The following is a 12,592-nucleotide window of genomic DNA, read 5'->3' as shown; positions in this document are numbered from 1 at the left end:
GTGTCATACCTGTATAGCGCTTTTCTGCCTTTTTTTTTTCGGGACTTTGACACTATATCCACGTTCACCCATTCACACACTGATGGCGGGAGCTGCCATGCAAGGCGCTAACCAGCACCCGTCAGGAGAAAGGGTGAAGTGTCTTGCTCAAGGACACAATGGACGTGACTAAGATGGTAGAAGGTGGGGATTGAACCAGGATCCCTCAGGTTGCGGGCACAGCCACTCTCCCAACTGCGCCACGCCGTCCCCTGAAGAAGAGAGTGAGGAAGGTTGGCGAGGGGACATACGGAGGGACACAGTCCAGCAGGCACAAAGCTCTGGGAACATTTGGAGGATACATGAGGCAGTTATGAACCTATTTGCTTTCTCCTACAGGGGCAGCCGAGTGTCACTAATGGCCAAGCAGGGGCTGGTAAACACATTTCTGTGACGGCGCGACACTGCCGAAAAAACAAATTAAACTCTCTTCCCTCATTTCACACTCTCTCAACCCCCTTTCTCCCCATCTCCCTCTATTACTCATTTTTTTCCCGCCACCCGGCGCGTCTTTGGCTTTTGTCTCGTGAGTGTATATTTTTCGTTTTTTTTTCATCTTCTGGTCTGTTCGCCGCATTTCGATGCGTCCAAAGACGGAGGGGGGAAAAAAACAAGGCCATATGTGTTGGGGAGAAGTCGCTGTGGTGTACCCGCTGAGGTGTCTTTCTGCAGCCCCGGCCCACTTTAGCTCTGCCCAGGACAGGTGGCCTTTTGGCCGGCGTCATGGTGGCAAAGGACACACTGGAAGCTTTTTTGGCGAGGAGTAATTGGACGAGCTGAGGTGTGTAATGAGGCTTGTGTGGACACTTTGTGCACAATGGCCCTTTGAGCTGAAGATGCATAACAGGACAGTGAAGTGTCTTGCATGATAAACTGCCAGGTGTTTTGTTTGTTAGCTGGTGCACTTCAAGGCCCAAAGTAAGGCACACTAGTTTTTCAATCGTAGAACATTGGTCTAAATGTGCCTTTAAGGCTACCATGAATTGATTAACGTGGACCCCGACTTAAAGAAGTTGAAAAAGTTATTCGGGTTTTACCATTTAGTGGTCAATTGTACGGAATATGTACTAAACTGTGCAATCTACTAATAAAGTTTCAATCAATCAATCAATCAATCAATCAATCAAAACAGGGTGTGGAGAGGCAGAGCCGGCAGTCCGACAGCGAGGCGGGGCACACCCTTTTTCTGCAACATCAAGGTATATATTGACGCTTGCATAGGTTTGGTGATAATGTTCCCCTTTAGGAAAGTATTGAAAGCCAAATTGTCTTGTTCTGTTGGCATATAATTTTGCTTAATTCCAGTAAAATACCCCTAATTTTTGTATTTGTTTTTGTTGTTTTTGAACACTGACACAATGGGTGTGGCGAAATTTGTCCTCTGCATTTGACCCATCCCCTTGTTCACCCCCTGGGAGGTGAGGGGAGCAGTGGGCTGCGGCGGTGCCGCGCCCGGGAATAATTTGTGGTGATTTAACCCCCAATTCCAACCCTTGATGCTGAGTGCCAAGCAGGGAGGTAATGGGTCCCATTTTTGCAGTGCAACCAGTCACCCTGTAATCAACACACCTTTTGTCCGGTGGCGACAGAGCAAGATAAAAGACCGGAAGGGAGGAATAGGCAGGAGAAGAGGAAAGCGGGCAAGACGGCGTGTGAGGAAGGCCGCAGGCGCCCAAGACTCAACTTTCGGGCTGATGATTTTAGGTTGTCCTAAAGAATTTGGAGGTAATCCTCCTTTTTTATTGTCACATTTACTCTCTTTAAAGCACCAGTTTCATTGGCAGCAAAACAGGCCCAGAGCATAATACTACCACCACCATGCTTGACGGTTGGCATGGTGTTCCTGGGATTAAAGGCCTCACCGTTCTTCAGGACAACCTAAAATCATTAGCCCAGAGGTTGGGTCTTGAGCGCAGTTGGGTCTTCCAACAGGACAATGACTCCAAACACATATCAAAAGTGGTAAAGGAATGGCTAAATCAGGCTAGAATTAAGGTTTTAGAATGGTCTTTCCAAAGTCCTGACTTAAACATGTTGACATAGCTGAGGAAATAAGTCCATGTCAGAAAACCAACACATTCAGCTGAACTGCACCAATTTTGTCAAGATGAGTGGTCCAAAATTCAACCAGAATCTTGCCAGAAGCTTGTGGATGGCTCCCAAAAGTGCCTTATTGCAGTGAAACTTGCCAAGGGACATGTAACCAAATAGTAACATTGCTGTCTGTATACTTTTGACCCAGCAGATTTGGTCACATTTTCAGTAGACCCATAATAAATTCATAAAAGAACCAAACTTCCTGAATGTTTTTTGTGACCAACAAGTATGTGCTCCCATCTCTCTATCACAAACAAATAAGAGTTGTAGAATACATTGGAAACTCAAGGCAGCTATGACATTATGTTCTTTACAAGAGTACGTAAACTTTTGATCGCGACTGTATCCATCCATCCATTTCTACCACTTATTCCCTTTGGGGTCATGGGGGGGCGCTGGTGCCTATCTCAACTGCATTCGGGCAGAAGGTGGCGTACACCCTGGACAAGTCGCCACCTCATCGCAGGGCCAACACAGATAGACAGACAACATTCACACTCACATTCACACACTAGGGCCAATTTAGTGTTGCCAATCAACCTATCCCCAGGTGCATGTCTTTGGAGGTGGGAGGAAGCCGGAGTACCCGGAGGGAACCCACGCAGTCACGGGGAGAACATGCAAACTCCACACAGAAAGATCCCGAGCCCGGGATTGAACCCAGGACTACTCAGGACCTTCGTATTGTGAGGTAACCCTTCTTCCACTGTGCTGCCTGTATGACGCATGCCTGACAACCGCCTTCCAAAGCAAATGCTGTATGGCCAGCTAAAGGAAGGAAAACGTACCCAAGGAGGGCAAAAGAAGAGGTACTAGGATAACATCAAAATCCACCTGAGAAAGTGTCACTTCAGCCTCAGCAACTGAGAGGAGGTAGCCCACCAGAGGAACATGTGGAGCAAGATGGTCCATGAAGGCACAACTCACCTAGAGAAGGACCTCCACCGTGCCGCAGAAACCAAGAGGCAACAGAGAAAGGAGAGATCCACCACCAACACAGCTCCTCACACCACAACCACTACCCAGTTAACCACCCACGCATGCCCCCACTGCGATAAAGTCTGCGGATCCAGGATCGGCCGCTACAGCCACCTGAGGACCCACAGATGACCAGACCCACCGACAGGAGGACAATCTTACCCGTCTCGAGTGATCGCCGATGATGATGATGATGATGATGATGATGATGATATATATATATATATATATATATATATATATATATATATATATATATATATATATATATATATATATATATATATATATATATAGGGCTTCACGGTGGCAGAGGGGTTAGTGCGTCTGCCTCACAATACAAAGTTCCTGCAGTCCTGGGTTCAAATCCAGGCTCGGGATCTTTCTGTGTGGAGTTTGCATGTTCTCCCCGTGAATGCGTGGGTTCCCTCCGGGTACTCCGGCTTCCTCCCACTTCCAAAGACATGCACCTGGGGATAGGTTGATTGGCAACACTAAATTGGCCCTAGTGTGTGAATGTGAGTGTGAATGTTGTCTGTCTATCTGTGTTGGCTCTACGATGAGTTGGCGACTTGTCCAGGGTGTACCCCGCCTTCCGCCCGATTGTAGCTGAGATAGGCGCCAGCGCCCCCCGCGACTCCAAGAGGGAATAAGCGGTAGGAAATGGATGGATGGATGGATATATATATATAGTAAATGTTTGCAGCGCCAGAATATTAACAACACAAACCGGCTGCTGCGACAACACGCCATAGTCGCACAACGCCATATTACTATTTAGAAAATCCCAGAGCGCCGACAGTGCGACGCCACATTGCAAATTCAAATAGACTTGCTCATCCGAGTCCTTGTTTTAACGCCACATTACGCTAATGCTCTCAGTGTGACACAGCTGCCATTAACCCTTCTATCCATCCGATCTCCCTTTTCACTTTTCCTCACCCCTCTCCTCCTCACATCGCAGCCCCCCGCATGGAAAAAGGTGTCAGAAAAATATGTTTAGCACTTACAGTTTGTGCGGCTGCATTTAGCGAGGTGACACTTTGAATGGAGCGTGCGCTACTTCAGAGACACGCTGCTGTGTTAGAAGGGGGCCATCGTGGGTCACTAAGGCACTAACTACTGCAAACGGAAAGCCTTAGGGGCTTGGCTAACACTGCTATTAACACTTGTAAGAGGTTCCCGCGTGTGGACCTCAGGAACACATTAGAAACATCTGCCATCATTTCATCTTTCAGGCCAACTTTCAGCCTTTTTCATCCCCGTGCTAGATTTTCAATTAACAACGTCATATGTAGTGAGTCTTATTCTGCATTGTGTAGTTTTTTAAGTAAGAGACACTCCACCATTCCATCATTTTATCATTTATTGGCCACCTGTTTTGGAAACGTGACTTGTCCAGGGTGTACCCCGCCTTCCGCCCGATTGTAGCTGAGATAGGCGCCAGCGCCCCCCGCGACCCCAAAAGGGAATAAGCGGTACAAATGGATAAACAGGTCTCTACTTTTCTGGCGGAGTGATACCTCATTAGCAAAAGTCCGATAGAAGAGGAAGTAAACAACATTCATTCATACAAAAATAATAATTTAAATTACATTAACAAAAACGTTTTATCACAAAAATAATAATAATACAGAAATCCACATACCTGTTTTGGAAACACGAAACACATAAACAGGTCTCTACTTTTCTGGCGGAGTGATACCTGTGTAAATACCATGTGTAATTATGACCAAACATTTCAAACATTCGACGCTCTAATCCTTACTTAACAAATTTGTGCATAAAAAAAATACTTAAAACAACACATCACTTATACCTACAACATCAATGTTTTAACTTTTAAAGTATTATGAAAGTTTAGAAATAATATTTACACAAGAAAAACAGAGCAATGAAGAACTATTACCTCATCAGCAAAAGTCCGATAGAAGAAGAAGTAAATATCTGAAAAAAACCCGCAGAGTCACTTCCTGCACCGGACATCCGGTTCTTCAAAATAAAACCAATACTTCAAAATAAAACATAACACCCTGTCTCGTTCATAATATAGCGCAACAACTTCACACTATTACACATAAATCTCATGCCTTCAAAGCCCAACCCAGAAACTAATACTGGCCCTCAGACTTGAACTTGAGATGTCCGATAATGGCTTTTTTGCCGATATCCGACATTCCGATATTGTCCAACTCTTAATTACCGATTCCAATATCAACCGATACCGATATATACGGTCGTGGAATCAACACATTATTATGCCTAATTTGGTTGTGGTGTCCTGCTGGATGCATTAAACAAAGTAACAAGGTTTTCCAAAACAAGAGAAAAATTTCAGCTCAAATTATGGAAAAAAGTGCCAACATGGCACTGCTACATTTATTATTGAAGTCACAAAATGCATTATTTTTGTTTAACATGCACCAAAACAGCAGTTTGGAATTTAGGACATGCTCTCCCTGAGATAATCCTCATACCCACTACAACTATGGGAAATACTATACTTTGACTTTTACCATGAATTTTTATTTTTTTTCTAGTCCTTCGCTATCAATATCTAAAAACATCTGAATCGCTCCCAATGCATCCATCCATCCATCATCTTCCGATTATCCTAGGTCGGGTCACGGGGGCAGCAGCCTAAGCAGGGAAGCCCAGACTTCCCTCTCCCCAGCCACTTCGTCTAGCTCTTCCCGGGGGTTCCCAAGGCGTTCCCAAGGCGTTCAACCGGAAGATTTAGTCTTCCCAACGTGTCCTGGGTCTTCCCCGTCGCCTCCTACCGGTTGGACGTGCCCTAAACACCTCCCTAGGGAGGCGTTCGGGTGGCATCCTGACCAGATGCCCGAGCCACCTCATCTGGCTCCTCTCGATGTGGAGGAGCAGCGGCTTTACTTTGAGTTCCTCCCGGATGGCAAAGCTTCTCAACCTATCTCTAAGGGAGAGCCCCGCCACCCGGCGGAGGAAACTCATTTCGGCCGCTTGTACCCGTGATCTTATCCTTTCGGTCATGACCCAAAGCTCATGACCATAGGTGAGGATGGGAACGTAGATTGACCGGTAAATTGACAGCTTTGCCTTCCGGGTCAGCTCCTTCTTCACCACAATGCAATCGCCTTTTTTTTCTTCTAATCCTTCACTCTAAATTTCCTCATCCACAAATCTTTCATCCTCGCTCAATTTAATGGGGAAATTGTCGTTTTCTCGGTCCGAATAGCTCTTGATGCTGGAGGCTCCCGTTATAAACAATGTGAGGATGTGAGGAGCCCTCACACCGGTGACGTCATCGTCTGCGACTTCCGGTAAAAGCAAGGCTTTTTTATCAGCGACCAAAAGTTGTGAACTTTATCGTCGATGTTCTTCACTAAATCCTTTCAGCAAAAATATGGCAATATCGCGAAATGATCACGTATGATACAAAGAATGGACCTGCTATCCCTGTTTGAATAAGAAAATCTCATTTCAGTAGGCCTTTAAGGGTCTTCAAGTTTTCTTCTCATTAATATTCAAGCCAAAACGCTTGCACTGTTTCTTTGTTTCGCATCTCTGCCGCACGTGCCTTCATTTTGGGGCACAACAGTCAAATGAAAAACAATGTGCGTACCCGCCACTGAATTCTGACAGATAAGAAATTCATTAGGCGCCGGTTTGCTAATGACGGAGGAGATGAAATGACGGCCGAGATAAAGAGGATGCGAGAGACAGGAAGCGGGAGGAAATGGAGCACGGGATAGTAATTGTGGTCAAAGAATTAAACGAGGCCTTGCCACGCTTGTCTCTGCGCCGTTTTGTCCCGGATTTCCTTCCCGTCCTCCGGGTCCGTCTGATATTTCTTGCCATAAAAGAAATGGGGGTCAGGAAGTCAAAAGTTGTTTTCGCTCGTTCAAGGTCGCTGGAAGGACTCCATTAACTACTATTGAGGGGTTACGTCGGCAAAGGGTGGACGGACTGCGGGGGGAAAGTCGAGGGTTTATTATCCAGTGATGATCTAAGCGGGTTCATCTGTGACACATGAAACATAATCCCAATGTCAGAGCGTGCTTAACATTCCCTCTAACAGGAGAGCAGGCACGCAGATACGCACGTCCACCATCTGGTGCCCGTTCTGCCCTGCGGTACACGTCCCCTCCCTCCATCCATGTTGGATTACCCCCCGTCAGTATTTACCTCTCGCAAATCCAGCCGGCCGACTCTGATAGGGGCCATCTGTAATCTGAAGGTTAGATTTGCATCGTGTGTGTCTGTGTGTGTGTGTGTGTGTGTGTGTGTGTGTGTGTGTGTGTGTGTGTGTGTGTGTGTGTGTGTGTGTGTGTGTGTGTGTGTGTGTGTGTGTGTGTGTGTGTGTGTGTGTGTGTGTGTGTGTAATTTGTCCCCGCTCAACGCTGGGACGGTATCAGCTTCCCCGCGACATCTGTTCAACACGGGGCTGCACTGAGCGCATCATCTGCACAGTGGAGCGGCGGGACCATGCCGGCCAGTCTGGCACGAAGAGTGGCGGTAAACACCACACCGGTCAAATCATTAGGTACACCTTGTCAAGCTTTTAATAAAATATTCCCTCTTTTTTTCTTTTTAATCAAGGCATTGATTTGTGTATCGATGCATGGGAATGGACACAGGTACTCAATGGTACCGGTTTTTTACAACCGTTGTGTCTGTTCGGATGGGTTAATAAGGGGCAATTGTTTAACGAGAGGTACAAAACGGATGGATGGATGTTTAAAGGCCTACTGAAATGAGATTTTCTTATTTAAACGGGGATAGCTGTGAAGTGAATTAGTGAAGTGAATTATATTTATATAGCGCTTTTCTCTAGTGACTCAAAGCGCTTTACATAGTGAAACCCAATATCTACGTTACATTTAAACCAGTGTGGGTGGCACTGGGAACAGGTGGGTAAAGTGCCTTGCCCAAGGACACAACGGCAGTGACTAGGAAGGCGGAAGCGGGAATCGAACCTGCAACCCTCAAGTTGCTGGCACGGCCACTCTATCAACCGAGCTATGCCGCCCCAGGCTTGCCCCTGACAGTTTGTCTATGTTTTAGTTTTTTCCTCTGCATTTGTCTGTTTCCTGTGTTTAGTATTTCCTGTCTTTTAGTTCCTGTCAAGTGCTCTTAATTTGTCCGCTTCCTGTCTTGTTCCCTGAGTGCTGTGTTCCTCCTCAGTGTGTTTAGTATTGCCTGTCCTTAGTTCCTGTCTAGTGCTCTTATTTTGTCAGCTTCCTGTCTTGTTCCCTGAGTGCTGTGTTCCTCCTCAGTGTGTTTAGTATTTCCTGCCCTTAGTTCCTGTCTAGTGCTCTTATTTTCTCAGCTTCCTGTCTTGTTCTCTGAGTGCTGTGTTCCCCCTTCAGCTGCGGCTGATTGGCATCTGGCCACACTTGTTGCCAATCAGCCGGCTCCTATTTGTACCTGCTTTGTCTTGTGTCAGTTGCTGGATTATTGTATTGTCTTGTCGATGTCACGTCTATTCGCTCTTGTGATGTGTTATCGCTCTTGTCGTGTCATACCTTGTCTTTGCAGCATAGCGGTAAGCTATATTCAGTTGATGTTTGTAGCTTACTGTTATTTGTTCCCTGCTTCCATTTTATTTTTCATTATAAAAGTACGACTTCTGTTTGCCTGTTCGCTACCCACTGGCTTCCACGCTAAGCTCCTGTTTGTTATTTTCTAGCTCCCAGGCTAGCTTCTTTTGTTTGATTATCCGCCTCGTGCACGCTTTGTGTTTGTACCCTTTTGGTTTTGTTTTTGTCTTAGTATTTAATTAAATCATGTTTTCACATTCCATGCCTGCCTCCATCTCTGCATTGGGGGTTCGTCACCAAATAACCATGACAATAGTAGGTCCATTCTGTGTGTCATACTTGATCATTTCGCAATATTGCCATATTTTTGCTGAAAGGATTTAGTAGAGAACATCCACGATAAAGTTCGCAACTTTTGGTGGCTAATAAAAAAAACCTTGCCTTTACCGGAAGTAGCAGACGATGACGTCACCCGTGTGAGACATCCTCACATTGTTTATAATGGGAGCCTCCAGCAGCAAGAGCTATGTGCAGCCCTTTGAGACACTAGTGATTTAGGGCTATATAAGTAAACATTGATTGATTGATTGATTGAGAAAGCGACGATTTCCCCATTAATTTGAGCGAGGATGAAAGATGTGTGGATGAGGAAATTTAGAGTGAAGGACTAGAAAAAATAAAAAAATAAAGTTTAAAAAAAAAGGCGTTTGCATTGGGAGCGTTGCAGATGTTTTTAGACAAATTTACTAGGATAGATCTGGGAAATCTCTTATCTTTCTATAGTGTTGCTAGTGTTTTAGTGAGTTAAATAGATACAACTGTGTTTTTGTTAATTGGAGGGGTGTGTTGACGCCAGTCTCTGAGAGAAGTCACGCGCTGCACAGGACAGAAGCTCCGCTGATCTCCGGTAAGAGGCGACTTTTTACCACAATTTCCTCACCGAATCCTGCTGGTTGACAAGTGGTCGGGATCCATGTTCGCTTGACCGCTCTGATCCATAGTAAAGCTTCACCTCTGGGAATTTTAAACAAGGAAACACCGTGTGTTTGTGTGGCTAAAGGCTAAAGCTTCCCACCTCCATCTTTCTACTTTGACTTCTCCATTATTAATTGAACAAATTGCAAAAGATTCAGCAACACAGAAGTACAAAATACTGTGTAATTGCGCGATGAAAAGAGACGACTTTTAGCCGCAAGTGGTGCTGGGCTTATATGTCCCCTCCAACCAATAACGTCACAAACACGCGTCATCATTCCGCGACGTTTTCAACAGGAAACTCCGCGGGAAATTTTAAATTGTAATTTAGTAAACTAAAAAGGCCGTATTGGCATGTGTTGCAATGTTAATATTTCATCATTGATATATAAACTATCAGACTGCGTGGTCGGTAGTAGTGGGTTTCAGTAGGCCTTTAAAAATACATATATATGTAACTGCTGTGTACCCGGCCCGCCAAGAACCCGCACACAGGCTGGTTTGGATGATGTGGTTCTTTACGGGTAGCTGCAATGAGTGATCAGAACACACATACACACAATATGTGGTTGGTAACCTCTGTTGGTTTCAATGTCTTTAGCAGAGTGCAGGAAGTCTGCCCAAGTACATAACATTTTCATATTTTCACAGTTACGTGAAATGCAATTACAGATGTAACATAATACAATGTTTTTTAACAGTATGCTTTTTTTACGTGTGATCGTATAGTGCTTTGAACTTTCTTTGATCTTTACTGGTATTATAACATATTTTTAACTTGTTTCTAGCCAACATCATCCTTTTTTATATATTTATGAAATAGAAAATAGAAAAAATACAAAATACAATACAAGACATGACACAAATAATTAAATGGACTTTTAGCACCCTCTAGTGGTGACTAGCGAATATGACAGACCACGCTATTCTCATGTCAAAATGGCGGACAATACAAACTTAAATATGACACGGAACACGCACATGGTGCAACAAATATTACCTGCAATGAGTGATCAGAACGCACATGCACGCAAAATGTGGTTAGCACCTCCACTGGTTTCGAAGTCTACAGGGGGACAATAATATTGACTTCAGTGCATCATAGTATCTAATGTGAACATACTTGCCAACCTTGAGACCTCAGATTTCGGGAGGTGGGGGTCGTGGTTGGTGGCGTGGTTCAATCAATCAATCAATCCATCAATGTTTATTTAAATCACAAATGTCTCAAAGGACTGTACAAACCACTACGACTACGACATCCTCGGAAGAACCCACATAAGGGCAAGGAAAACTCACACCCAGTGGGACGCCAGTGACAATGATGACTATGAGAAACCTGGGAGAGGACCTCAAATGTGGGCAACCCCCCCCCCTCTAGGGGACCGAAAGCAATGGATGTCGAGCGGGTCTAACATGATACCGTGAAAGTTCAATCCATAGTGGCTACAACACAGCCGCGAGAGTTCAGTTCAAAGCGGATCCAAAACAGCAGCAAGAGTCCCGTCCACAGGAAACCATCCCAAGCGGAGTCGGATCAGCATCGTAGAGATGTCCCCAACCGATACACAGGTGAGCGGTCCATCCTGGGTCACGACGAGCGGTCCATCCTGGGTCCCAACTCTGAACAGCCAGTACTTCATCCATGGCCATCGGACCGGACCCCCTCCACAAGGGAGGGGGGGACAGAGGAGAAAAAGAAAAGAAGCGGCAGATCAACTGGTCTACAAAGGAGGTCTATTTAAAGGCTAGAGTATACAGATGAGTTTTAAGGTGAGACTTAAATGCTTCTACTGAGGTAGCATCTTGAACTGTTACCGGGAGGGCATTCCAGAGTACTGGAGCCCGAATGGAAAATGCTCTATAGTCCGCAGACTTTTTTTGGGCTTTAGGAATCACTAATAAGCCGGAGTCCTTTGAACGCAGATTTCTTGCCGGGACATATGGTACAATACAATCGGCAAGATAGGATGGAGGTAGACCGTGTAGTATTTTATACATAAGTAGTAAAACCTTGAAGTTACATCTTAAGTGCACAGGAAGCCAGTGCAGGTGAGCCAGTACAGGCGTAATGTGATCAAACTTTCTTGTTCTTGTCAAAAGTCTAGCAGCCGCATTTTGTACCAACTGTAATCTTTTAATGCTAGACATGGGGAGACCCGAAAATAATACGTTACAGTGATCGAGGCGAGACGTAACAAACGCATGGATAATGATCTCCGCGTCGTTAGTGGACAAAATGGAGCTAATTTTAGCGATATTACGGAGATGAAAGAAGGCCGTTTTAGTAACGCTTTTAATGTGTGACTCAAAGGAGAGAGTTGGGTCGAAGATAATACCCAGATTCTTTACCGAGTCGCCTTGTTTAATTATTTGGTTGTCAAATGTTACAGTTGTATTATTAAATAGAGGTCGGTGTCTAGGAGGGCCGATAATCAGCATTTCCGTTTTTTTGGCGTTGAGTTGCAAAAAGTTAGCGGACATCCATTGTTTTATTTCATTAAGACACGCCTCCAGCTGACTACAATCCGGCGGGTTGGTCAGCTTTAGGGGCATGTAGAGTTGGGTGTCATCACCATAACAGTGAAAGCTAACACCGTCAGAGGGGAGGAGTATATTTACTGCTAGAATCACCAAGTCAAGTGTTTCTTATATATATATACCATTATATACTCACAAGAGTTTGGATCTAAATAGGGACAGTGTGAATTGAAAAAAAAATTGCAAACTTGCAGCGATGATCCTGTCGGTTTTTCGGCTGAAAATGAAAAATGACACAGAGCCTTCTGCCATTTCCCGCCTGGCACAAGAAGCGCCCGTCTGGAATGGAGCGCTGCCCGTGCTCTGGTTGCCGTTGTTGTTGGTGTCATTTTTGTTGCATGCTGTTGCAAAATCTTGTGTCACGCCGGCACCGCCACTGCACCCCTCTGCCACACTCGCGTTATTTGATAATTGCCAGACGGGCGTGAAAGGAGGGGCGAGCA

The 12,592-nt window shown here is 45.1% G+C and overlaps 1 protein-coding gene and 1 long non-coding RNA gene across 2 annotated transcripts in view; one reads left to right on the top strand and one right to left on the bottom strand.

Moving 5' to 3' along the window:
• The window catches only part of LOC133550016 (uncharacterized), a 50,708-nt gene extending 45,687 nt beyond the window's left edge, over positions 1-5,021 (bottom strand). Inside the window, exons 1-2 of the long non-coding RNA XR_009806217.1 lie at positions 4,763-5,021; positions 10-251 (exon numbers count right to left, since the gene is read on the bottom strand). This is a non-coding gene — a long non-coding RNA (uncharacterized LOC133550016). The remainder of the gene's footprint in view (positions 1-9; positions 252-4,762) is intronic.
• The window catches only part of LOC133550015 (uncharacterized), a 138,810-nt gene that overhangs the window by 107,816 nt on the left and 18,402 nt on the right, over positions 1-12,592 (top strand). The gene's annotated exons all lie outside the window — the stretch shown is intronic.

The sequence above is a fragment of the Nerophis ophidion genome, linkage group LG03, assembly GCF_033978795.1.
Source record: "Nerophis ophidion isolate RoL-2023_Sa linkage group LG03, RoL_Noph_v1.0, whole genome shotgun sequence".
Taxonomy (NCBI): Eukaryota; Metazoa; Chordata; class Actinopteri; order Syngnathiformes; family Syngnathidae; genus Nerophis; species Nerophis ophidion.
Note: the sequence above shows the minus strand (reverse complement) of the source record. Positions and strands in the feature narration are given on the sequence as shown.